Raw genomic sequence first — 23065 nt, forward strand, 5'->3', positions numbered from 1 at the left:
AAAAATGGGTCTGGACGAAATTTAAATTGTGCTGGCATAATTCATATAGTTTTAGGAATTTCTTGTTAAGCTTTTTATGGGAAATTTCCAAAATTAGAATATTGCACCGCTTTGCATAATTACACACCATTGCTGTAAAATGTTACTGCAAACACAGAACTTGCTGTAAAATTTGCAGCGAATACACAAGAATAACATAATGTCAGCAGCTGCTGTTTGCAGTGCGTTTGTTTAAATGTGTCATCACACCAAACATTGATGCGAGGACGCATTTCACTGTACTATATGGCGTTAATTGACAGATTTGCATTGTGTGCTGTAATTTTGGAATTCTGTGAAAGTATATTATACACATTTTGCCCACCCCTAAAAAAAAGACCTTAAAAATGATCACACCATAGTAAGTATTAAACAGTACAATGACAGTCAAGCATTAGAACACTTTTTCGAGGCAGTAGAGACCAAAAATGGCTCGGACACCAGACTGAAAAGAAGATAGACTGGAGGAAGGATGTGCATGAATGTGCAGGATGACAAGGGATGCAATTCATTTTTATATCGAAAGGGTCAGAAGCAAAGCAATATCTTCCAGCAATAGCCGGGTCTTTGTGTGGTTTTGTTACAGAAAAGCTATTACAGATATCTCTGTTTTGAGTCCTTGCCACTGAGGAAATGTTGACATGTTTAGCAATAGGTATGGGGGAAGTTAAGTGTGCGTCTGTGATCAATCGATAGGTCGTAGATCTCCCCTAAACCCAGTCAGGCACACAGCCGCTTGTTCAGACATTGGCGACAATGATCTTCAGAGGAGCCGCTGCCATCGAGACTTTTCAGGGATCATCTTGTGGGGCGCTCACATGGACGTTATTTAGGGGTTGCCAGGGGTTGCGGCTGAGACCCTGACTTGCCCCTTGTATCTCCTGACACTGCCTTTGAGACCTTTGGCCTTAGAGGTGGCAAAATCAGTGCCTGGAACACAGGGGTAGCTCATCCTAATGGACGTCGGTTGGGGATCCCCTTTCCTGGTTTTCTGTCAATTTTCTATTACAGAAATAGTGAATAATATTATTCACTATTTGTGTAATAAAAATGGAGTACAATTTCCTGAAATATGACCCTATCTGGCAGCTAAGGTAAGTAGAAAATGCTTTCAAATGTATGTGGTATGTGTGCTTGTGGGTGAGTGTGCATTATGTGAGTGGGAGTGTGTGAATGTGTTTATGGGTAAGCATATATGTGTGTGTCACAGTAAAGGTCAAGTGACGTAACCTTTGAGACAAAAGCACTGGGTGTTAAATTTCACTCACAGCATATCTTCTGATAAAAGGAAATGTAGAGAAACACGCAGGATGGTTGTAATAGTAAAGTGTGAACACTGCTGAACAATTAACAGACTCATGCAACATAGAAAACTAAATTAAGTTACTACACTGAGCGAGAGTAGAAAAATCATTGATTTGTGATTGTATAGGGGCTAAATATCATAAAATGAATAGAGATCTAATTCTATTATAAGGTAAATTTCTACATGTTTTGGACAGAATCATTATTTTGATTGGTATCTTCTCCTGGAAATGAGACAGTATCTTTATTTAGAAATCTAATTATTTAATATTATTTTTATGGTAATTTCCCCCCAAATGCAGATATAGGGCCCCATTATGAGTTTGGCAGATGGAAAACTCTGTCCGCCAAACTCCTGACAGGGTGGCCACCGCATACGCAGCACTTCCCCCCGGAGCTATTATGGGTATCCTAACCTATACCCTAAGTTTCCGCCCGCCAGCCTTGCAGGAAACAGGCTACAGCATTGTCTCCGGCTCGTAATCAAGCCGGCAACAATGCTGTAGCCAAAAGGGTTCACCAGCACCCTCGCAATGTTCACTGTCTGCACAGCAGACAGTGAACACTGCAACGGTACTGGCCGGGGGGGGGGGGCCTGCACTGCCCATTCCCGTTCTCTGACAGCCTTTTCATGGCAGTGCTACTGCCATGAAACCGCTGGCGGAGAAGGGGGTCATTACCCCCATGGCAGCACTGCGCTGCCCTGGCGGATTAGGAGTGCCACCATCCTTCAGACCACCAGGATCCGAGATCCTAGCGGAGCTTGCGGTCCGACCGCCAGGGTTGTAATATGGCAGTCGAACTGCCACATTGGTGGCGGTCCTGACCGCTTCCGAGAGTGTGGCGGTCTATAGACCACCACACTCGTAATAAGGCCCATAGTTTTAGACTTATTTCACAAATGGCAATGTAAATTGTAGAGTCAGCTCATTTGGAATAGCCATTCATAGCTCAATTTTCTGTTTTTCTTAAATGAGAAGCACCTGATAATTACCGAGGCCACCTGATTGATTCTGCAATGTGCAGGATCCACACATGAAAAACCAGTTCATGGAGTGTTCTCCAACTAGGCGTGTTTGGACTCCCCAAATCTGTACCTCATTAAGTGGTATCTGAGTCATGGTGGCTTACCTTCACTGAAGGCTTGACACCTCATATCGTGGTAGAAGGTACACCCGATGTATATATGCTTCATGCTGACAACATCCCCAGATCTCCTCATGCATCTAGGTATATACATTATTCAGGATCTACATCATTTACTTGGTTCCAATTTTGTTCCATTTTGACACATGCCTATTAATTGACACTGCACTGAAAAGACATCTTTAGGGGAAGAACAGATTCAATTTACTTACTTTGTCAATAGAGTTGTATAGCACATATATTGGCAGTCACTGTTGTGGAAGCAATATTTCTTCAGATTGTTATGTTGACTGTAATATACTGACCCCCAGCATCTCTCGTATTCTGGGAGAAAGCAGGGATTCACACAGGGGTTATTAACTACAATAAACTGCATGAGTTTACAAACTTATGTCCTGGTAAGTTTGAGCAAGCACCCTTTTTACACCTATTCTGCATTTTAATATTCACTGATAAAACTCAATACTTTCTTGATCACATCAAGATTTTCTCAAGAAGGAAGGAGAAAAATGCTGATGAATAAAAAGAAAGTAAAACGATTGAAAATGCTGACCTGTGATTGGAATCTAGATGGTAAATATGTTCCTTTACTTTTGTAAAAGGGTATGTTTTGGAAGACTTTGCTCAGTATGAGCGACTAGAATGTGGCTATGTTAGAAACAGAAGAACCGTGAAAAAACGTTGTTTGTTAACGTTAGTTCTGTTATACAATGATGGCGCGTTTAAGGGTATGACAAAGTTAAAAAAAATACCCAGCAGCTCCGTGAGATCTCTGGTAATGGAAATGGGATGACAGCGAGGTTTCAGGCCCGGGATGAGAATAAGGTCACAAACGTGAGGAATTGGTGGGAAGGGGATCGGCGGACACCCCTGGGCATCTTTCATTCTTTGCAGATAATCAACACATACAGACCAAGCCTTCTCACCGCCACAGGCCCTGCCTCACTTAGGGGTCAATCCTTTCTCACTTAGGTGAGGCGTGTGGCAGGCGTGTGCCCTTCACCACAGACATCTGGCATGTGGATCATAAAAATAGTCCTTGTTCCTCTCTAGAGGTCCTATTTTTTTTCACGATGTCTCGAATGAGGTAATCCGAAAACTGGGAACTCAGATGATAAAACTCCACAAAAAGTGATACAATGCCTGTCTCTGAAAAAAATATTTATCAAAGTTCTTATATTGTGCAAGGGAATGTGATAATTAATATACAAGTTCTAATAGCTCAATATTGGTGTGCACACTTTTACTACTGACGTGTACTCTTACTAGGTATGAAATATAAACAAGCACTAGCAAAGCCATTCAGTCTTGCTTTGCCAATGTTGAGCAGGTGACATGATAGGCTTTGCTACTGCCAGACAGGCAATGCAAAAAGCATAGAAAACAATGTATAAAAATATTATTTTCTTTACTTTGAAGATGGCCACCGCATTGCATGAAACAATGTGCACTGAATCGTCATGTGTTGTGTGATGAGATGACGCAATGCACCAGCCTCATGCGGCCATCGTATAAGTACTGAAAACAGTGCTGGTCACCGCTATTCGCTTTATCAATGCTGGAGGCATTTAAAAGCCTCGAGCGCCGGCAGCCCAAAATTGGCTACCAGCATGGAGTGGGGCAACATTGGATAATGCAGCTGGGCAACATCGAGGCATCACTAACACTGCAGTCTAGTGCCCAAAGCACTACAAAGGAGCGGTAGGACATCATCAAGCCAGATGTGCATCAGGAAGAAGTGTGAGAGGGGAAAGATGAAGTGAGTCGAGGGAAACAAATAAAGAGCACAAAAGCACTCTGACCCCCAAGACACACACTGATCTGGAGGCTAAACAAGTAGTGATAATGATGTAGCTTCATGACGTTGGCAGTGAAAGGCTATACCCAAGCTAATCAAAAGCAAGGCTAACAATGTATTCTTGAGAGGAGGACAAACCGAGAATAAGAATGAAGCCAAACAATAAAGAGCAGGGCATTGAGATTGACAAGAAAAATTCGCGAACATTTTTATAACTTGAAGAACCAGGAACAATGCAAGCCATGGGAGCACTGAAAAGCCATAACTTTTAGATGCCCATTATTACTTGGGACTGCATACCAAGATGCCCATTATTTAGTGCACAAAATGCACACCAGGAAAATACCGATCCTGCGTGGTGTAGTATTTATCAAGTGGGAAATTCACAAGTTTTTTGTAATAGAGGTTACCACGTTAATTCAATGTGTTTTCCTCTATTCTGGGGCACGCTCATAAAGACTTCGTGCAGTATACCATCATGATTTCCACCCGTCTTTACATGGCTAAAACCATGCAGCAAACACCCATGGAATGGACATATAGGCCCTCATTCTGACCCTGGCGGTCTTTGACCGCCAGGGCGGAGGACCGCGGGAGCACCGCCGACAAGCCGGCGGTGCTTCAATGGGGATTCCGACCGCGGCGGTAAAGCCGCGGTCGGACCGGCACCACTGGCGGGGTCCCGCCAGTGTACCGCGGCCCCATTGAATCCTCCGCGGCGGCGCAGCTTGCTGCACCGCCGCGGGGATTCTGACCCCCCCTACCGCCATCCAGATCCCGGCGGTCGGACCGCCGAGATCCGGATGGCGGTAGGGGGGGTCGCGGGGCCCCTGGGGGCCCCTGCAGTGCCCATGCCACTGGCATGGGCATTGCAGGGGCCCCCGTAAGAGGGCCCCTACATGTATTTCACTGTCTGCTGCGCAGACAGTGAAATACGCGACGGGTGCAACTGCACCCGTCGCACAGCTTCCACTCCGCCGGCTCGATTCCGAGCCGGCTTCATCGTGGAGGCCTCTTTCCCGCTGGGCTGGCTGGCGGTCTGAACGAGACCGCCCGCCAGCCCAGCGGGAAAGTCAGAATTACCGCCGCGGTCTTTCGACCGCGGAACGGTAACCTGACGGCGGGACTTTGGCGGGCGGCCTCCGCCGCCCGCCAAGGTCAGAATGAGGGCCATAATGCCAGGGTTACAATCCTGATTCTGGTGCAAACAGTGGTTTGTGCCCTAGTAGAGGTTTGCAGGATTTGCTCTAGTGCTGTAGGCAGTGCTATTGCCCAGGTTAAGGTTAGACCTATCTGTAAATAAATTGGGACTAACGTGCACAAATCGTAATTGTGTCTGTCTTGTGAGCACCATTTGTGCATGGGCTCTTACCACCAAGCAGCACCTACAGGGAAGTGCTCATGAAAAAGCATAACTGCAATTTGTGCTTTCCTCCTAAAAGGTGCGCGTGTGCACGTGATTTGACACAAGCGCTCGTGCCCAGATTAAATTACACCGGCATCGTAGCCAGTGGTTATCCTGAAAATATGCCATGGATCATATTATATTAGACCTGCTTTGAAGAGTCTGGCCATAAAATGCTCCATAAGACTCTCCATTCAGTAATGGGGAGTGTACTGGGATCTTTCATTTGATAGTCTACCATCTTGCATTTTATTTATGATCTAATTTATGATTTAATCTTGTAGATTGACTGTCAGTGTTCCCTGACCTACAGATCTAGTGCCAGGATCTCTGCTAGTTATAAGCTGCTCTGTAGGTGCCACTTCACATTCTCTTAGCTGGGTGGAAATATGATAAATGTTCATGCTGAGGTTAGGCTATCAAATCAAACTGAATTCTACGTATTACATAGTCATTTTTTTCTGAATGTAGCAAATTTGCATATTTTAGTGTTAAACCCTATATGAGCCTTTATTCTAAGTCACTTAATGAAGCCTGAATCACCTGGGATAGAAACACACTCAGAATGAATTGAACAGTGAATTATTCTGAGCACCTGGTGGTCATATTAGGGGGGCGCTTCATAAGAACAAGAGGTACCAGAACCCCTAAAGCTGCTGGATGATCTCGGTCTGATGCCTCAGTGGACTAATGTATTCACAGCATGGATCATTCTCAATTCGAATACCAGTGGGTCCATTCAGTTTTCTTGAGGTAGATAAAATGCCACGGAGTTGATAAACAACAAATAGCTGGTATTTAGTGCCAAGATAGCCTATGAGGTTAACGTATCCTTTTAAAAAATTATATTATGGCCAGCTTGATTGTGCATTGAGTGGGATTTATGGATGGTGCTCATATCCTGACTTGGATCGTACTGTTCAGCAGTGTCTTGGAGGAAGATTAGAGAAAGATAGCGGGTGCATAGTTTATATAAGGAGCCTGCGGGGGTGGGGGATGGCCAATGCTGAACAAGATGGCCCCTTTAAGAAGCAGCTCCCGTCACCCGCAGACATAATCCCCCAATATCCACAATATAATCTGTCTGCCGCAATGAGCAAAGCAGTTCCTGGTGATCCTCTTGTTGCTGCGATTTCAGCACTCTGATGGTGGTTCCCCGGATGTGCGGCCTATATGGCAAATTGCGCACTCAGCCTCGAGTGAAGAGATGGCCCAGAAACAGGCCGGGCCCCTAGCTGTGATGTCTACTCATGGCCGGGTGCTTCCCAGTGGACTACTGTGACCGGATGCGGACAGAGACGAGAGGAGCGGCCCCTGCTATGAGATACCGGCTGCAATTACAACTGAGGTGAATACTAGACGCACGACTAAAAGGGTGGGGCCCAAAAATTGCCGACAGCGACCTCAGGGGCCAGTGCTGCGATCTATAAAGACCAACGTGCGTACCAACGTGCGTGTTGGAGTGCAGCTTTTATAATCAAAATTAACATGAACTGCTTGCAAAATAATGTGTAATGAAGCTGCATAGAAAGTGCATTAATATGTTTTTAATGTACGCATTTGAAATGTGTCCACGGGGAGTGGCCACCAATGTATACGATGGTGAATGAAATTGACTAATAATGAATTATTAATGTACTAATGTATGATTCTGTTTTAGCATTAAGAGTTATGTGTTAAGGTTTGCTGAATAAATCCTTAGGCCTTAGTTAGCATGAGTCTGGTCCTAGCTGCTTGGTCTCATATTGAATGTGTTTTTCTAATGTGCACTGTGCTGTCTTCCTGAAGGACATAGAGCTGTACTTTTCCAGGAGCTAGAGATGTGTGTAGCCGTAGTAGATTCTTTCTCATGAGACCCGACTTGCTCAAGGAGACATTCTTGTTTAATGCAACAGTGTAATTCGCAACAGGTACAAGGTCGCCTGAACTGGTAAAGACAATGGAGCTACTGACTGGAGTTGTGTATGTAACTTTTTCTACCTGCCATCTCACCCGATGAAGACGTAAATCACAGGAGCCAATGAACTGTATGAGAACTGTCTTAGGTGAAAATTCTACTAAAGTGACCACACAACTAATGGTTAGAGATAGTGGTGCACCGACTACTGACCAATGAGAAATTAGAGATTTGTCTGGCAAATTCAATTTAACGTCGCGTTACAAGGAGAAATTAGCCATTATCGAGCCATTAGAGGGACACCCCCGCTGTTACTCTGGCCTTCTGTCTTTACCCTTGCTGCTTTGATTCTTCAAACCATCCTTACCTTGATTTGCCTGATATCTATTTCTTCTCCTCCTTAAGAGGGAAGAACTTTCCGCCCTGTTAGCTGAGACTTTGTTGTTCTCTCCTGGCGGATGGCGAATCGACTACTGTCTTAAGGACAAAAACTGACTCTGTATAATGACCCATTACGGAGGGTAACTATGTGATGATGAAATTGTAATTGTCTGCTTGCCTTTCCTTTCTAGGTACCAACTGCTTTTGATAGAGACCATAGTTAAACGTTTTCCAAATTTGTGTTACTAAATTGTTTTGCATGAAGCCCAACATGCTGATGCTAATTCGAGGTTAGTCAAGGAGATCACTAATATTGGGTGCAATCAGACAAAATGACTGAATCTTTGCTGTGTTGAACAGATGCTCTAATGATACTTTGCTAAATAGATACATGTTGACGCCGTGTTTTGTTCTAATGTTTGTAATCTTTGCTTTGCTCAAATCTTATTCGAGTTGCCACATTATAAAGCTGTTGATGTGTTTTCTGGTGTTGAGACTAATAAACTTGCTAGTAGAGTGTAATCAATAGGGAATAAATATCATAAATTTACTAAATTCTGTGTGGTTATTCATGGCTGAAAGGTCATGGTGGGTTTTGATTCTTATTAATGCGATTATTTTGCTATTGTAAATATTGATGAGACTATTGATTTATTGATTGATATGCTGAGTAGTTATCTCGTCTTAAGGTGTCTCCAATCAGGGTCAAAAGATTCATTGGCCTAAAATAAGTCCAACACTAAGTAAATTACCTAGGGCAGGACACGTTATCAGTTCTGGTAGCAGAGGACGGTTTCGGCCCTTTGGGGCCCTAAGACGAGGGTCCATTGTTTTAGGATTGTTTTGAGGTGATGCAAATTGGAAAGATGATGTTCCCCTAAGCCCCAAATGACTTTCCCGGGACCCCGGAGCTTGCCGAAGTGAGTTGGTATGTTCTCGGCGTTCTAGTGATGGTATGAGTGAAGTAGGATTTGCGCTTGCACAGCTTATGCATACCGCAGGTGAATTGTGAAGTCTGTGAGAATTTAAGGCCAGGTGATGTTTTAGTAGGAGTGGGCGTACTCCGCAGTATGAGAGTAGGGAAGTCGGCGAACTGCATGTGAGTGTGGCGCTTTGTGCTCAAAATTGTCCACGTGGTTGTTGGTGATGTACGGACCCTGAGTGTTCTAAGACTCCAGAGTATACTGATAAGTGTATGAGACACTTGGTTTGTGTTGTAATTTGCGCGGTTTAATAGGTCAATCGGGCGTGGTTGACGAGTCGAGTTTGAGTCAAAGTGTGTGAGTGAAAACCTTCGATGGAGATTTGGTAAGTTCTAAAGTGCACTAGGGCGAACCATTGACAAGTTGAGAGTAGAATTTGCGGGTCGAATTCTGCTTGCGAATGCGGGATCTGAGAAGGAGAGAGTAGCGGCCGAGGCTTCAAGTGAAATCTCTGTAAAGTTCTGAAGCGATTGTGTTACCCTTCCTGTAGTAAACCGGCAAATTTGGGTTTTGTTGTTAAGGTGCTCGCAATATATTGCATTAGTTTTGCGTGAATAGAGAGTGAGGAAGACAAGCCGCAGGACTTTATCAGCCGCAGTGTGTGTGTGACGTCATTGAAGCAGCGCTGGGATAGGTCAGTTAGTGAGAAGGGTCGCGCACAGATTGGCAGCCATCCGTGAGAGGCAATTGGTTGAAAAAGGTAGGTAAAGGGTGTTCCGGGAATTAAAGTCACTTCCTTATTCAGTTATAAACTAAATAAGAGACGCAAAAATGAAGTTCTTCAGGGCCCTAAAGAGCGCTTTGAGGGGAGATGTGTACATTGCTGCGAGTGTGGGGGAACCTACACCGCCAGAGGATACTCTGGCTTATGCCGTAATGGAGGAGAAGGGAGTCGCGCCATGTCTTTGGCTAAAGCAATGGTGCAAATTAACAGAGAAAGATGGGTGTTTGGCAATTCCAGAGAATGGGACGTTCAACATAGGGGTTCTAGAGAATTTACGGAAGGCGTTAACCGAGCAAAAGCCACCTCCGAGGCCGGCACAGTTTGAGGCACTAGCAATCTGGGAACTAATGGCTGTACGACAAAGGCAGCAAAAGTTTGAAAGGAGAATGAGAAAAGCAGAAAAGACGCTAGCGGAGGCTAGGTGGGATAGTGAGACCAGGATGTGGAGAAGAGAAATAATAGATGGAGTCAGAATGTTTCCCGCAATAACTAAAGAAGCCGACACACAAGGAAGAAAGGCCACTTGTAAAACAGACAAGGGTTCTAGTAAAGGGAATCACAAGTCTTGGGCAGATGCAGATGACTCAGATGACGATGAATTCCTTAATCAGTTGTTACATGATCGTCCACCACCATATGCCATGAATGACAACAGACCAAGCACTAGTGCAGGTCCTGTAAGTTCATTGCAGAATCAGGGAACAGCGCATACAGCTCAGGTAAATGCAGTTGCGACACCAGCTCCAGTGCAGAATAGTGTCAGCGCATCCACTGCATCAGCAATGCAGACGCGGTTGCAGCCACCACCGGTTCAGAGGCTCTACCCCGATGTCCCAGTATTACAGACTAATATGAATTTGATGGTGCCGCCCGATCAATCATATGCAAGATCAAAGTTGGTACAAATGGAGACAACTCCACTTCTGCTGCCCCAGCCGCAGCAACAGATGGTTCCGAATTGCGCTCCGGTCACAGGACCACAGTCAGTCACAGCACCCATAATGAATCAGACGGTGGGAGCTAGTGCTCCCCAGGGTTTGGGGAACAGGCAGACACCAGCTGCCATGTCCCTGCCAATTTCAGTTGGTCCACCCGTACCTTTGTATGCACAGGTAAAGCCTAGTGTATGTGACCAAGGGGTAATGACTCAAGAGGTGCTAAGAGGAGGGTTCACTGGAAGCTCTCAAGGGATGACACCGGGAGAACAGACAGCGGAGAGGTCTAGATCCTTGTTAGACTTCACTCCGATTGGAGTTCCTTTAGAGACAATGAGACAAGCAGGGTTGGGTCTACTGACTCCACAGGTACTGAGTGCAAATATGTCACAAATACGATGGTGCAAGCTGGGAATATCTCGTTGCAAGGTTTGACAGCACAACAGCTGAACGAGTGGTTAGACAAGCTGGGTTCACAGCAGACTACCCCTGCTACAGCAGAGCGGTCAGAGAGAGAGGAATACCTAAATTTTGTCAGGTTGGGTGTGGAAGCGGCCGAGTTAGTTGAAGGAAGCATGGGAGTGAATAGGCTAGAGTTGTACACTGAGGCAGAATTGAGGTACCTGTGTCCAAAAATAACTAAAGAAGTGAGCAAGGTGCACCAGAGGTTGGCGAATCTAGCAGACAAATACGGCATAGACTTGGACAGTACTAAGCATCTGAAGAGGAGTTACAGATTAGACTTTGAACCTAAAGATTTTGATCACATGAGGTCTACTGGAATGAAAGCACACCTTAAAGAAATTTTACAGAGCGCGCAGGTTTGGGGAGTCTTAGAGAAGTGGGAAGGCAGATGGGCAAAGAAGAGAGACAAAAGGAAAAGTGACTGCTTGGAGCAGCAACAGCCGCAGGCAAACCCAGTGCCAGATACCGGCACCATAAAGATGTTACCCATGAGAGTAACAGCTGGAGGGGTTCTTGTTCATGTACCATGGTCCAGGGGTGACATTCTGTCATTCACCAATGACTACCCCAGGCTAAGGGAGAAGCCGATAGAGTGGTATCAGCAGACAGACAGATTTGTGAAGCTTGCGAAGTGTCTTTGGGAAGACTTGAATACATTGTTTGAGATCATCGTTCCTGCTGATTTATGGCTCGAATGCAAGAGAAGTGTTGACTGGCCAACCGCAGAACCAGCAAGGGATAGGGCTACTGGAGCACCCTCTCTGGAGGTAATGAAGTATTACCATAAGGTGATTGAGTTCTTGAAGCAGAAAGTGTTGCCGCAGAATATTGATTGGCAAAAGATTGATCGAATGGCACAAGAGGGCAAAGAGTCGATACATGCTTACTATGAGAGGTTGTTGAAAGCATTCAAGCATTACAGTGACAAGGAGGTAATAGAGCCGAAAGACATGAATCACCTTGTGTTCAGGTTCGTTGAAGGGCTGAGACCAGAAATTAGCCAGATGATCAAGAATCATTTGATTTGTTGGTAAGCAAAGCCGATCGATGAGGTATCACAATATGCGAAATACTGTAGTGATGAGATTGAATTGAAGCAGAGAAAGTTGAAGGAGAAGGTGATGCAAATTAAGTCAGCGCAAGCAGGGATGCAGGGAAACAGAGTACAGCAGATGGTACAACAGCCACAGGGCAACGGAATGTTTCAGACGCAAACGAGAGGCAGAGGTCGAGGAGGTTTTGTGAACCGTGATCCGGATTTGAATACCATTGTGGTGCAAAATGACGTGCAAGGGATGAAGAAGGTGTTACCATGCCACACGTGCGGGGGCGTGGGACATTGGAAGCGGGAGTGCCCGATGATGGTGCAGGAGGGTGTAGTTCAACAAAGCAATGATGTCAGTGCATTTCTAAATGTTAAGGGACCAAGAATGAGGGGTCCTAATCCAAATTTCCGGAATAAAATGGTTCATATGCAGGGTCTTCAACCCATGCAACAGGTGCAGATGCCACGTATGCAACCAGTGCAGATGCAACAAGTGCAACAGTGGTACCTAGGCAGCAAATGCAGTTGCCCTTAGCGCCAATGAGAGAGCAACAGATGATGCTTCCTCAACAGGTCACAAGTCAAGGAATGGGTCAAAATAACACAGTACAACAGTTCCCATTGCGTGGTGAGAATGGAATAAACGATGAATGGTCGGATGACAGTTCAGATAGTGAGGAGTGCAGGCTTGCAGCGTCCCTAGAAGTAGATCAGAGGGGACCCTATGTGCAAGGAAAGGTGATGGGTCATAAAGTCTAATTTTTGGTTGACACAGGAGCTACACGCTCTACAGTCAGGAGTGCAGAGGTTCCGAAATTGCCCCTTTCAGGATGTACAATAAAAGTAGTGGGAGTGGCAAACCAGCTCCTGACCAATCCGATCACAGATCCGGTTCAAGTCAAAATTGGTACCTTTCAGGTATTACACAGGTTTGTAGTCTGTGATTCCAGTCCCGTGTCCCTACTGGGATGAGACTTACTGTGTAAGACAAGGTGTTCTATCATCTGTTCGAATGAGGGAATAGAGGTGCAGACAAACAGTGATGACGAGGGAGATGATGGTCAGATTTCAGAGCCAGAAACAGAGACTACAGATGAAGAGTACCCCTTGATAAGCTTCTTCCCGATGTTCACGATGACTGATTAGCCTGCAGACCTGCAGGGGACAGCCACAGAGAAGGTGTGGGACTTGACAGGAAAAGAAGTAGGGTTGGTAAAAGGAATAGAACCAGTCAAAGTGAACGTGAAGCCAAATGCGGTGTTTCCCCAGGTACCGCAGTACCACATGGCACAGGATGTTCTCATACAGGTGACGCAGATAATTGCAGATTTTGTGAAGAAGGGAGTTTTGAAGGAAGTAATGAGCAGCCCATGTAACTCACCTATAATGGGTCTGAGGAAGCCCTGTGGGAAAGTTCGAATTGTTCAAGACTTGAGAAAGATCAATGACATAGTGGTGAAGTGTTGCCCGATAGTGCCAAATTTAGCTGTGATCATGTTTAAGGGGAACATCCTTTTTTACGACTTTTTTTTTTTCCGAAAGTCGTGGTTAACAAAAGCGCAACAACGCTTTTTTTAACCACGACTCCGTTTTTTTGTGCCTTAACTACGTATGTTCTGAACAACGAACATGCGTGGTTAAGGTACAAAGAAGTGAGTTGGCGAAGGTAAGTGGTGGGTTTAGGTTTTGGGGAGGGGGTGGGGGGTCAGGGGGTTTTAGGTTTTGGGGTGGGGTTGGGGGGGTGGGGCGTTTTTGGTTTTGGGGAGTGGGTGGGGGGTCAGGGGGTTTTAGGTTTTAGGGTGGGGTTGGGGGGTGGGGCGTTTTTGGTTTTGGGGAGTGGGTGGGGGGTCAGGGGGTTCTAGGTTTTAGGGTGGGGTGGGGGGGTGGGGCGTTTTTGGTTTTGGGGAGTGGGTGGGGGGTCAGGGGGTTTTAGGTTTTAGGGTGGGGTTGGGGTGGTGGGGCGTTTTTGGTTTTGGGGAGTGGGTGGGGGTCAGGAGGTTTTAGGTTTTGGGGTGAGGTTGGGGGGTGGGGCGTTTTTGGTTTTGGGGATTGGGTGGGGGGTCAGAGGGTTTTAGGTTTTGGGGTAGGGTTGGGGGGGTGGGGTGAGGGATGTAGGGTGAATGGTGCCTATTGCTAATGATTTTATCAGGAATGCCTTTACAACAAAATATCGTTGTTAAGGCATTCGTGGTAAAATCATTAGTAGTAGCAACGAGGTCGGTGTTCCGACCTCGTTGTTAAGGCAGTAGTTGTTTTTGAAGTCGTTGTTTCGTCGTACAGTCCATGTTTCAAGTTCCATTCTACGCAGAATGGTTCTCAGTCGTTGACTTGTCCCAAGCATTCTTTTCTGTGTCTCTTCATGAGGACAGCCACTTTCTCTTCAGTTTCAAATTCCTGGACAAGGTTTACAGTTGGTGTCAAATTCCTCAGGGGTTTTCAGAGTCACCATCTATTTCCAATCAAATTCTGAAGAAAGATTTGGAGTCATTGGAACTGCCTTTCCAATCGACTTTAGTGCAGTACATTGATGAATTGTTGATTGCCTCCAAAACAAGAGATGATTGCAAATACAACACTATTGCCCTATTGAATCACTTGGGTGTCCCTGAAGAAGTTGCAGTACTGTCAGAAAGAGGTGAAGTATCTAGGCCATTTGATTGAGATAGGGTCAAGGAAGATATCTAAGGAAAGAGTGACTGCCATATTACAGATGAATCCACCGACATCCAGGAGAGATGTCAGGATGTTCCTGGGAATGGTGGGCTACTGTCGTCAGTGGATCCCAAATTTCTCCATTATCTCCAAGCCCTTAGTGAGACTGACAGCTAAGGAGGTTAAGGATGGCCCAGATACCATAACTATGTCTGATAAAGAAATAAGGGAATTCATTGAGCTGAGGGAGTGTATGTGCAGGTCACCAGCTTTAGGTATGCCTGATTACACAAAGGGGGTCATTCTGACCCTGGCGGTCGGTGACCGCCAGGGTCACCGACCACGGGAGCACCGCCAACAGGCTGGCGGTGCTCCGTCGAGCATTCTGACCGCGGCGGTTCAGCCGCGGTCAGAAACGGAAAGTCGGCGGTCTCCCGCCGACTTTCCGCTGCTCGGGAGAATCCTCCATGGCGGCGGAGCGCGCTCCGCCGCCATGGGGATTCTGACACCCCCTACCGCCATCCTGTTCCTGGCGGGTCTCCCGCCAGGAACAGGATGGCGGTAGGGGGTGCCACTGGGCCCCTGGGGGCCCCTGCAGTGCCCATGCCCATGGCATGGGCACTGCAGGGGCCCCCGTAAGAGGGCCCCACTGTGTATTTCAGTGTCTGCAATGCAGACACTGAAATACGCGACGGGTGCAAACTGCACCCGTCGCACATACCCACTCCGCCGGCTCCATTCGGAGCCGGCTTCCTCGTGGGGAGGGGTTTCCCGCTGGGCTGGCGGGCGGCCTCCTGGCGGTTGCCCGCCAGCCCAGCGGGAAAGCCTGAATGGCCTCCGCGGTCTTTCGACCGCGGAGCGGCCATATGGTGGTTCCCGCCAGGCGGGCGGCGAGTGCCGCCCGCCGGACTCAGAATCAGGCCCAAAGTCTTTTGTCTTGTTTTGTCATGAACGTGATGCTTGTTCTTTGTCTGTCCTTATCCAGGTCCATGGAGGTGCAAACCGACCGGTAGCACATTTTTCAGCTACTTTGGACCCAGTCGCAGCAGCCTTACCGGGTTGTTTGCGTGCAGTTGCAGCAGTTGGTCAAAGCCTCACTCAGTGCGAAGGCATAGTGATGAGTAATGGTTCCACACTCAGTTGAAATACTATTGACCCGAACTAAGACCCATCACATGACAAATGCTAGATTGACCAAGTATGAGACAATTATATTGGGGTCACCAAACGTGTCACTCAAACGTTGTACTGTATTGAACCCGGCAACTTTGCTTCCCAATGAAAATACAGATGTTGATGATGCCGAAGAGGTAGAACATAATTGTCTTGAGGTAACAGACCTGTGCACCAAACCGAGACCCGATATCAGAGACACGCAATTGGAAGAAATGATTACATTATCTTTGTTGATGGCTCTTGTCTGAGAGACTCAGTAGGAGTTCCGAGAGCCAGATATGCTGTGTGTGCAATCACTGGTATTCTAGAAGCATCAGGGCTTGAAAGAGTATACTCTGCTCAAGGGGCTGAATTGATTGCTCTTACTAGGGCATGCCATGCCGCTGACAAATTGAAAGTGACTATCTATACCGATAGCAGATACGGATTTGGGAATGTCCATGATTTTGGCCAGTTATGGTCCCAGAGGGGTTTCATGGCCTATTCTGGTTCTCTAGTGAAAAATGGCGAAAGAATTAAGGAATTGTTGCACGCGATTCAATTACCTCTTGAAATTGCCGTGGTGAAATGCAATGCTCATGTAAAATCACAAGACTTTGGGGGTCATTCTGACCCTGGCGCCACCGACCACGGGAGCACCGCCAACAGGCTGGCTGGCGGTGCTCCCACGAGCATTCTGACCGCGGCGGTTCAGCCGCGGTCAGAAGCGGAAAGTCGGCGGTCTCCCGCCGACTTTCCGCTGCTCGGGGGAATCCTCCATGGCGGCGGAGCGCGCTCCGCCGCCATGAGGATTCAGACACCCCCTACCGTCATCCTGTTCATGGCGGGAAACCCGCCATGAACAGGATGGCTGTAGGGGGTGCCGCGGGCCCCTGGGGGCCCCTGCAGTGCCCATGCCAATGGCATGGGCACTGCAGGGGCCCCCGTAAGAGGGCCCCAAAAAGTATTTCAGTGTCTGCTTTGCAGACACTGAAATACGCGACGGGTGCAACTGCACCCGTCGCACCCCTGCAACTACGCCGGCTCAATTCTGAGCCGGCGTCCTCGTTGCAGGGGCATTTCCTCTGGGCCGGCGGGCGCTCTTTTGGAGAGCGCCCGCCGGCCCAGAGGAAATGTGTGAATGGCCGCCGCGGTCTTTTGACCGCGGTGCGGTCATTTGGCGGCGGGACTATGGCGGACGGTCTCCGCCGTCCGCCATAGTCAGAATCAGGCCCTTTGTGTCATTGGGAAATGGATATGCACATCAAGTCACAAGGTTTTGCGCATTGAACTGTATATCGTTTAAGGATCAGTGGGAATTGTTACCTGAAACAGAAAATGAGACATGCACAGGTTACGCATTGAGGGTGGTTGACACGATGGAAGAACTAAAATTGTTGCAGGGACGTGCCAGCAGAGAAGAGAAACGCTCTTGGCTTAAAATGCAGTGCGTACAAAGACCAGATGATTTGTGAGTTTCAGACGAAGGGAAAATGGTTTTGCCAAACAGTCTTTTGTCACAGTTTTTGAGGTTTTACCATGGTCAAGCACATATTGGGAGAGATGCCATGATCAGGTTGTTCAAAATTGATTGGTTTAACCCGAAATTCAGACAAGACGCAGAAGTGATTTGCCACAGGTGCATCATCTGTCAGCGGATGAATGCGGGGAAAGGGACAGTGGTGAATTTGGGCCACATTGGGAGAGCCGGAGGTCCATTTAGCAGGATGCAAATGGATTTTATTGAGAGGCCTGTGTGTGGAGGTCTGACATACGTGCTGGTGATTGTGTGCATCTTTGGTCACTGGATTGAAGCTTACCCTACACGTAGGAATGATAGTCTCACAGTAGCCAAGTTGCTGCTTAGGGAATTGATACCACGTTTCGGGTTTCCGATCTATTTAGAATCAGATAGAGGAAGTCACTTCAACAATGAGGTGGTTAAGCTCTTGTGTGCTGCACTGAACATTGAACAGAAGTTGCATTGCAGTTACCTCCCTGAAGCATCAGGACTAGTGGAACAAATGAATGGTACTCTGAAGTCTAAGATGGCAAAAATGTGTGCAGCTACAAATTTGAAATGGCCGGATGCAGTGCCCTTAGTGTTGATGCCAATGAGAAAGACACCCAACAAGAAAATAGGGCTGTCTCCTCATGAAATTCTCATGGGCCGAGCTATGCGATTGCCCACAGTGCCTGCAAATGCTCTTGTGAATATCACAGATGATATGGTGTTGGACTACTGCAAGGGTCTGGCCGACGTGGTCCGCTCGTTCTCTCACCAGGTTGAAGCAACCACATTGCCACCGATAAATGATCCAGGTCACAACTTGAAACCATGTGAGGAAGTCGTGTTTGGAGCCACATTGGAAGGGGCCGTATCAAGTGATACTAACGACTACCACTGCTGTGAAGTGTGCGGGAATTCCAAATTGGATCCATGCCAGTCACACAAAGAAGGTGACGTGTCCAACTGATGAGGAAATTGAGTTATTGAAAATAACCGCTACAGAAAAGGAAGTCTCAGGCCGGAGAGTAATCAAAGGGGAACTGAGACTGGAGGAGAGCCCGTTGAGGACGGCCTGGTCACTCAAACCGTAAACGAGATCCAGAGGGGTGACGGTGGGCCTATCTCAACTGAGGCACCAGGAGAACCGACCCAGAGAGAGGTTCTCCCAGAAGCAGACGGATATGGGTTTGAAGTTGAACCTTTGACAGTCCAAGAAGGCGAAGGAGTTGAGACAGAAGGAGGTCCGAGTATCCAGACTCCTCCTGAGCCACTTGCAGGTCCAACAAGAGAAAACACCATAGCACGAGAGGAGGGCATTGAACAGCAACCAGAAAGGCCGAATGATAAAGGGACACTTAAATGAGATAGGTGGCCAGAGTCGCTGGTAGCAAAAGGAAAAGTGGTCATTGATGAGACAATTGAAGAGGTTTAGATACAACAAGAAAAAAAGATCTGAGCGAAGGAGAATTGCAACGTGACCGCAAGTTGAAAAGAAAGAGAATAGCAAACAGAAGATACGCTGGTCCCGAATGGACATATGCAACGTCAGCTGAGTGGCAACAAGAGTTCCTAGCATTTTGCTTTGATCGAGAAGTTCCAGGTCAGTACTATGGTACCTGAGTTCAGCCACGAGATAAAGAGACTGTGTTAAGCTGAAATTGAGTTAAAGAAACCTGAAACCAGAGACTGATAAATTACCGGATGTGTCACTGTTAACCTGAATTGATTTTTTAACTGATTGTGACAAGCTGCTAACTGGATTGACAAAGGACCCTGGGAGTGAATGAGAGAGCTGCAAATACTTGCTAAAGAGAGACTTTGCTTAGCCTTGCTGTAAGAAAGAAAAAAAATCTTTAACCTTCTTCAGTTGATCTGTTGCTTACATTTATAGTACTTCACTTCTGGTTCTTTACAGATCATGCCTAGCTCAGGAGATTATATTGAGGGGAATAAGCGTTGTAAATGTTGGGGTGTTTTTTTGGGGGTTGTGTGTGTGATATTCATTATAGCTTTGTTTGTGGAGATGCGATTGGTGTATGAGAATGAAGCTAACAATGCTACAGTTTCTGAGACCGCTACACTAACGCTTTGGGAGGGGTTTGAGCAAGATACAAGGTATCTGCATGACGAAACTAATACAAAGGGGGAGCTGTCTACTAACGTTTTCTATTGCTTGCTGAGTGAGTATGTTGACACTATAGATGCAAAGGCTTGTTATGTGTGTACACAAATTCCTCTTTCAGTCCAAGAGGGAGTAACATATCACAGTTTGCCATTAACCTATGGGGCTAGTTGTAGTCTGCTACTAACGCGTTTCTATAACCAAGAAGAAGTGCAATATGTTTACTCAAACTACAACCTTGTATTCTCTTATGTGCCTACCGTAGAAGATCTGAATAGTGTAGCTAAATATTACACAATAAAGCTGATTAAAGGGTTCTTTGAACCTAGAGTAGCGATTAGTGCATCATATGCATACCGCAATAATTTGACATGCTTGCTTACACCTGTAGAGAAAAGCTTTCTAGATCACACTGAAGATAGAAGGAGGGTTTTAAAAGGGAAATTAGATAAGGGCTTACAGCAACGATCATTTCTTAGCAATAGCAATAATGGGATTAGAGAGCAAGGGAAGCTAGCTTTAGATGCGAAACATGTAGGTAGGCTTTGCATAACACACCCTAAGTCATATTATGACAATGTGTTTGTGGGAACGAGTGAGTGTAAGCATGTGTTTTTGTTTCAGAATAAATGGACGTTCATGCTAAATGGAATGGATCAAGCGATCCCAGGGGTTTACTATATTTGTGGACTTAATGCTTATTACCGTCTTCCAAAGGGATGGTATGGGACATATTACTTGGGGATAGTTTTCCCAAAGATTTACCAGCTAGATGACTTAAAGAAATTTCCGAAAGTGACAGAATTACTTTGTGCTAGACAAAAGAGAGAAACTGCTGCTGGTGTAGTAGGAGACATATTTGGAGCGATAATTCCTTCAGTAGGGGTTGTCTTGAACTCCATAAAGATTCGAAAGTTGTCTACTATTGTGGATAACATGTTGACAAACTTCACAGGAGCTATACTCCTGATGGATACCAAACTTGCTGCGGAGAGGGCTATGACTCTTCAAAACAGGCTTGCTTTAGACATTCTTTTAGCGAAAAGTGGCGGAGTCTGTAAAATGCTTAATGAGCGTCACTGCTGTGCCTACATATCTGACAATAGTAATGAGATTAGAAGTATGCTTACTAACTTAACAAGAGATAGTGCAGGCTTGAAGGAACTGAAGGAACCAGGAGTTTGGGAAAAGGTTGGAAAGGGACTTGCTAGTGTGGGAAGTTGGTTTAGTGGTCTTTGGCATGGGTTATTGGGAACATTAATACAGGGGATAGGGATTATTCTGGCTTGTTTATTTGGGCTGTGGTTATCATGCAAAATTGGCAGCAGGATTAGAGCAAATTTGGCAAAACATAAAGAAAGGAGGGAAGAAAAGAAAAGGGAGAAAATGTTCAGGGCAAAATATGAAAAGGCGAAGCAAAGGGAAGAAATTGAGATGAAGGAGATAAAGAAGTGAAAAAGGTTGTTAAAGAATGAATTGTGTGATGACAAGAGTCATCAGAGGAGGGATTGTTGGAGTGTAGCTTTTATAATGAAAATTAACATGAACTGCTTGCAAAATAATGTGTAATGAAGCTGCATAGAAAATGCATTAATATGTTTTTAATGTACGCATTTGAAATGTGACCACGGGGAGTGGCCACCAATGTATACGATGGTGAATGAAATTGACTAATAATGAATTATTAATGTACTAATGTATGATTCTGTTTTAGCATTAAGAGTTATGTGTTAAGGTTTGTTGAATAAATCCTTAGGCCTTAGTTAGCATGAGTCTGGGCCTAGCTGCTTGGTCTCATATTGAATGTGTTTTTCTAATGTGCACTGTGCTGCCTTCCTGAAGGACATAGAGCTGTACTTTTCAAGGAGCTAGAGATGTGTGTAGCCGTAGTAGATTCTTTCTCATGAGACCCGACTTGCTCAAGGAGACATTCTTGTTTAATGCGACAGTGTAATTTGCAACAGGTACAAGGTCGCCTGAACTGGTAAAGACAATGGAGCTACTGACTGGAGTTGTGCGTGTAACTTTTTCTACCTGCCATCTCACCCGATGAAGACGTAAATCACAGGAGCCAATGAACTGTATGAGAACTGTCTTAGGTGAAAATTCTAGTAAGGTGACCACACAACTATTGGTTAGAGATAGTGGTGCACCGACTACCGACCAATGAGAAATTAGAGATTTGTCTGGCAAATTCAATTTAACGTCGCATTACAAGGAGAAATTAGCCATTATCGAGCCATTAGAGGGACACCCCTGCTGTTACTCTGGCATTCTGGGGGCATTCCGACTTTGGCGGGCGGCGGAGGCCGTCCGCCAAAGTAACCCCGTCGGAAGACCGCTCCGCGGTCAACAGACCGCGACGGTCATTCCGACTTTCCCGCTGGGCCGGCGGGCGACCGCCAGAAGGCCGCCCGCCGGCCCAGCGGGAAAGCCCCTTCAACAATGAAGCCGGCTCCGAATGGAGCCGGCGGAGTTGAAGGGGTGCGACGGGTGCAGTGGCACCCGTCGCGATTTTCAGTGTCTGCAAGGCAGACACTGAAAATCTTAATGGGGCCCTGTTAGGGGGCCCCTGCACTGCCCATGCCAGTGGCATGGGCAATGCAGGGGCCCCCAGGGGCCCCACGACACCCGTTCCCGCCATCCTGTTCCTGGCGGTAACAACCGCCAGGAACAGGATGGCGGGAAGGGGGTCGGAATCCCCATGGCGGCGCTGCAAGCAGCGCCACCATGGAGGATTCCCTTGGGCAGGGGTAAACCGGCGGGAAACCGCCGGTTGCCCTTTTCTGACCGCGGCTTTACCGCCGCGGTCAGAATTGCCCATGTAGCACCGCCAGCCTGTTGGCGGTGCTACCTCCGGCCTACACCCTGGCGGTCTATGACCGCCAGGGTCGGAATGAGGCCCTCTTTCTTTACCCTTGCTGCTTTGATTCTTCAAACCATCCTTACCTTGATTTGCCTGATATCTATTTCTTCTCCTCCTTAAGAGGGAAGAACTTTCTGCCCTGTTAGCTGAGACATTGCTATTCTATCCTGGTGGATGGCGAATCGACTACTGTCCTGAGGACGAAGACTGACTCTGTATGCTGACCCATTACGGAGGGTAACTATATGATGATGAAATTGTAATTGTCTGCTTGCCTTTCCTTTCTAGGTACCAACTGCTTTTGATAGAGACCATAATTAAACGTTTTCCAAATTTGTGTTACTAAATTTTTTTGCATAAAGCCCAACATGCTGATGCTAATTCGAGGTTAGTCAAGGAGATCACTAATATTGGGTGCAATCAGACAAAATGGCAGAATCTTTGCTGTGTTGAACAGATGCGCTAATGATACTTTGCTAAATAGATACATGTTGACGCCGTGTTTTTTTCTAATGTTTATAATCTTTGCTTTGCTCAAATCTTATTTGAGTTGCCACATTATAACGCTGTTGATGTGTTTTCTGGTGTTGAGACTAATAAACTTGCTAGTAGAGTGTAATCAATAGGGAATAAATAT

The sequence above is a fragment of the Pleurodeles waltl genome, chromosome 3_2 (assembly GCF_031143425.1).
Source record: "Pleurodeles waltl isolate 20211129_DDA chromosome 3_2, aPleWal1.hap1.20221129, whole genome shotgun sequence".
Taxonomy (NCBI): Eukaryota; Metazoa; Chordata; class Amphibia; order Caudata; family Salamandridae; genus Pleurodeles; species Pleurodeles waltl.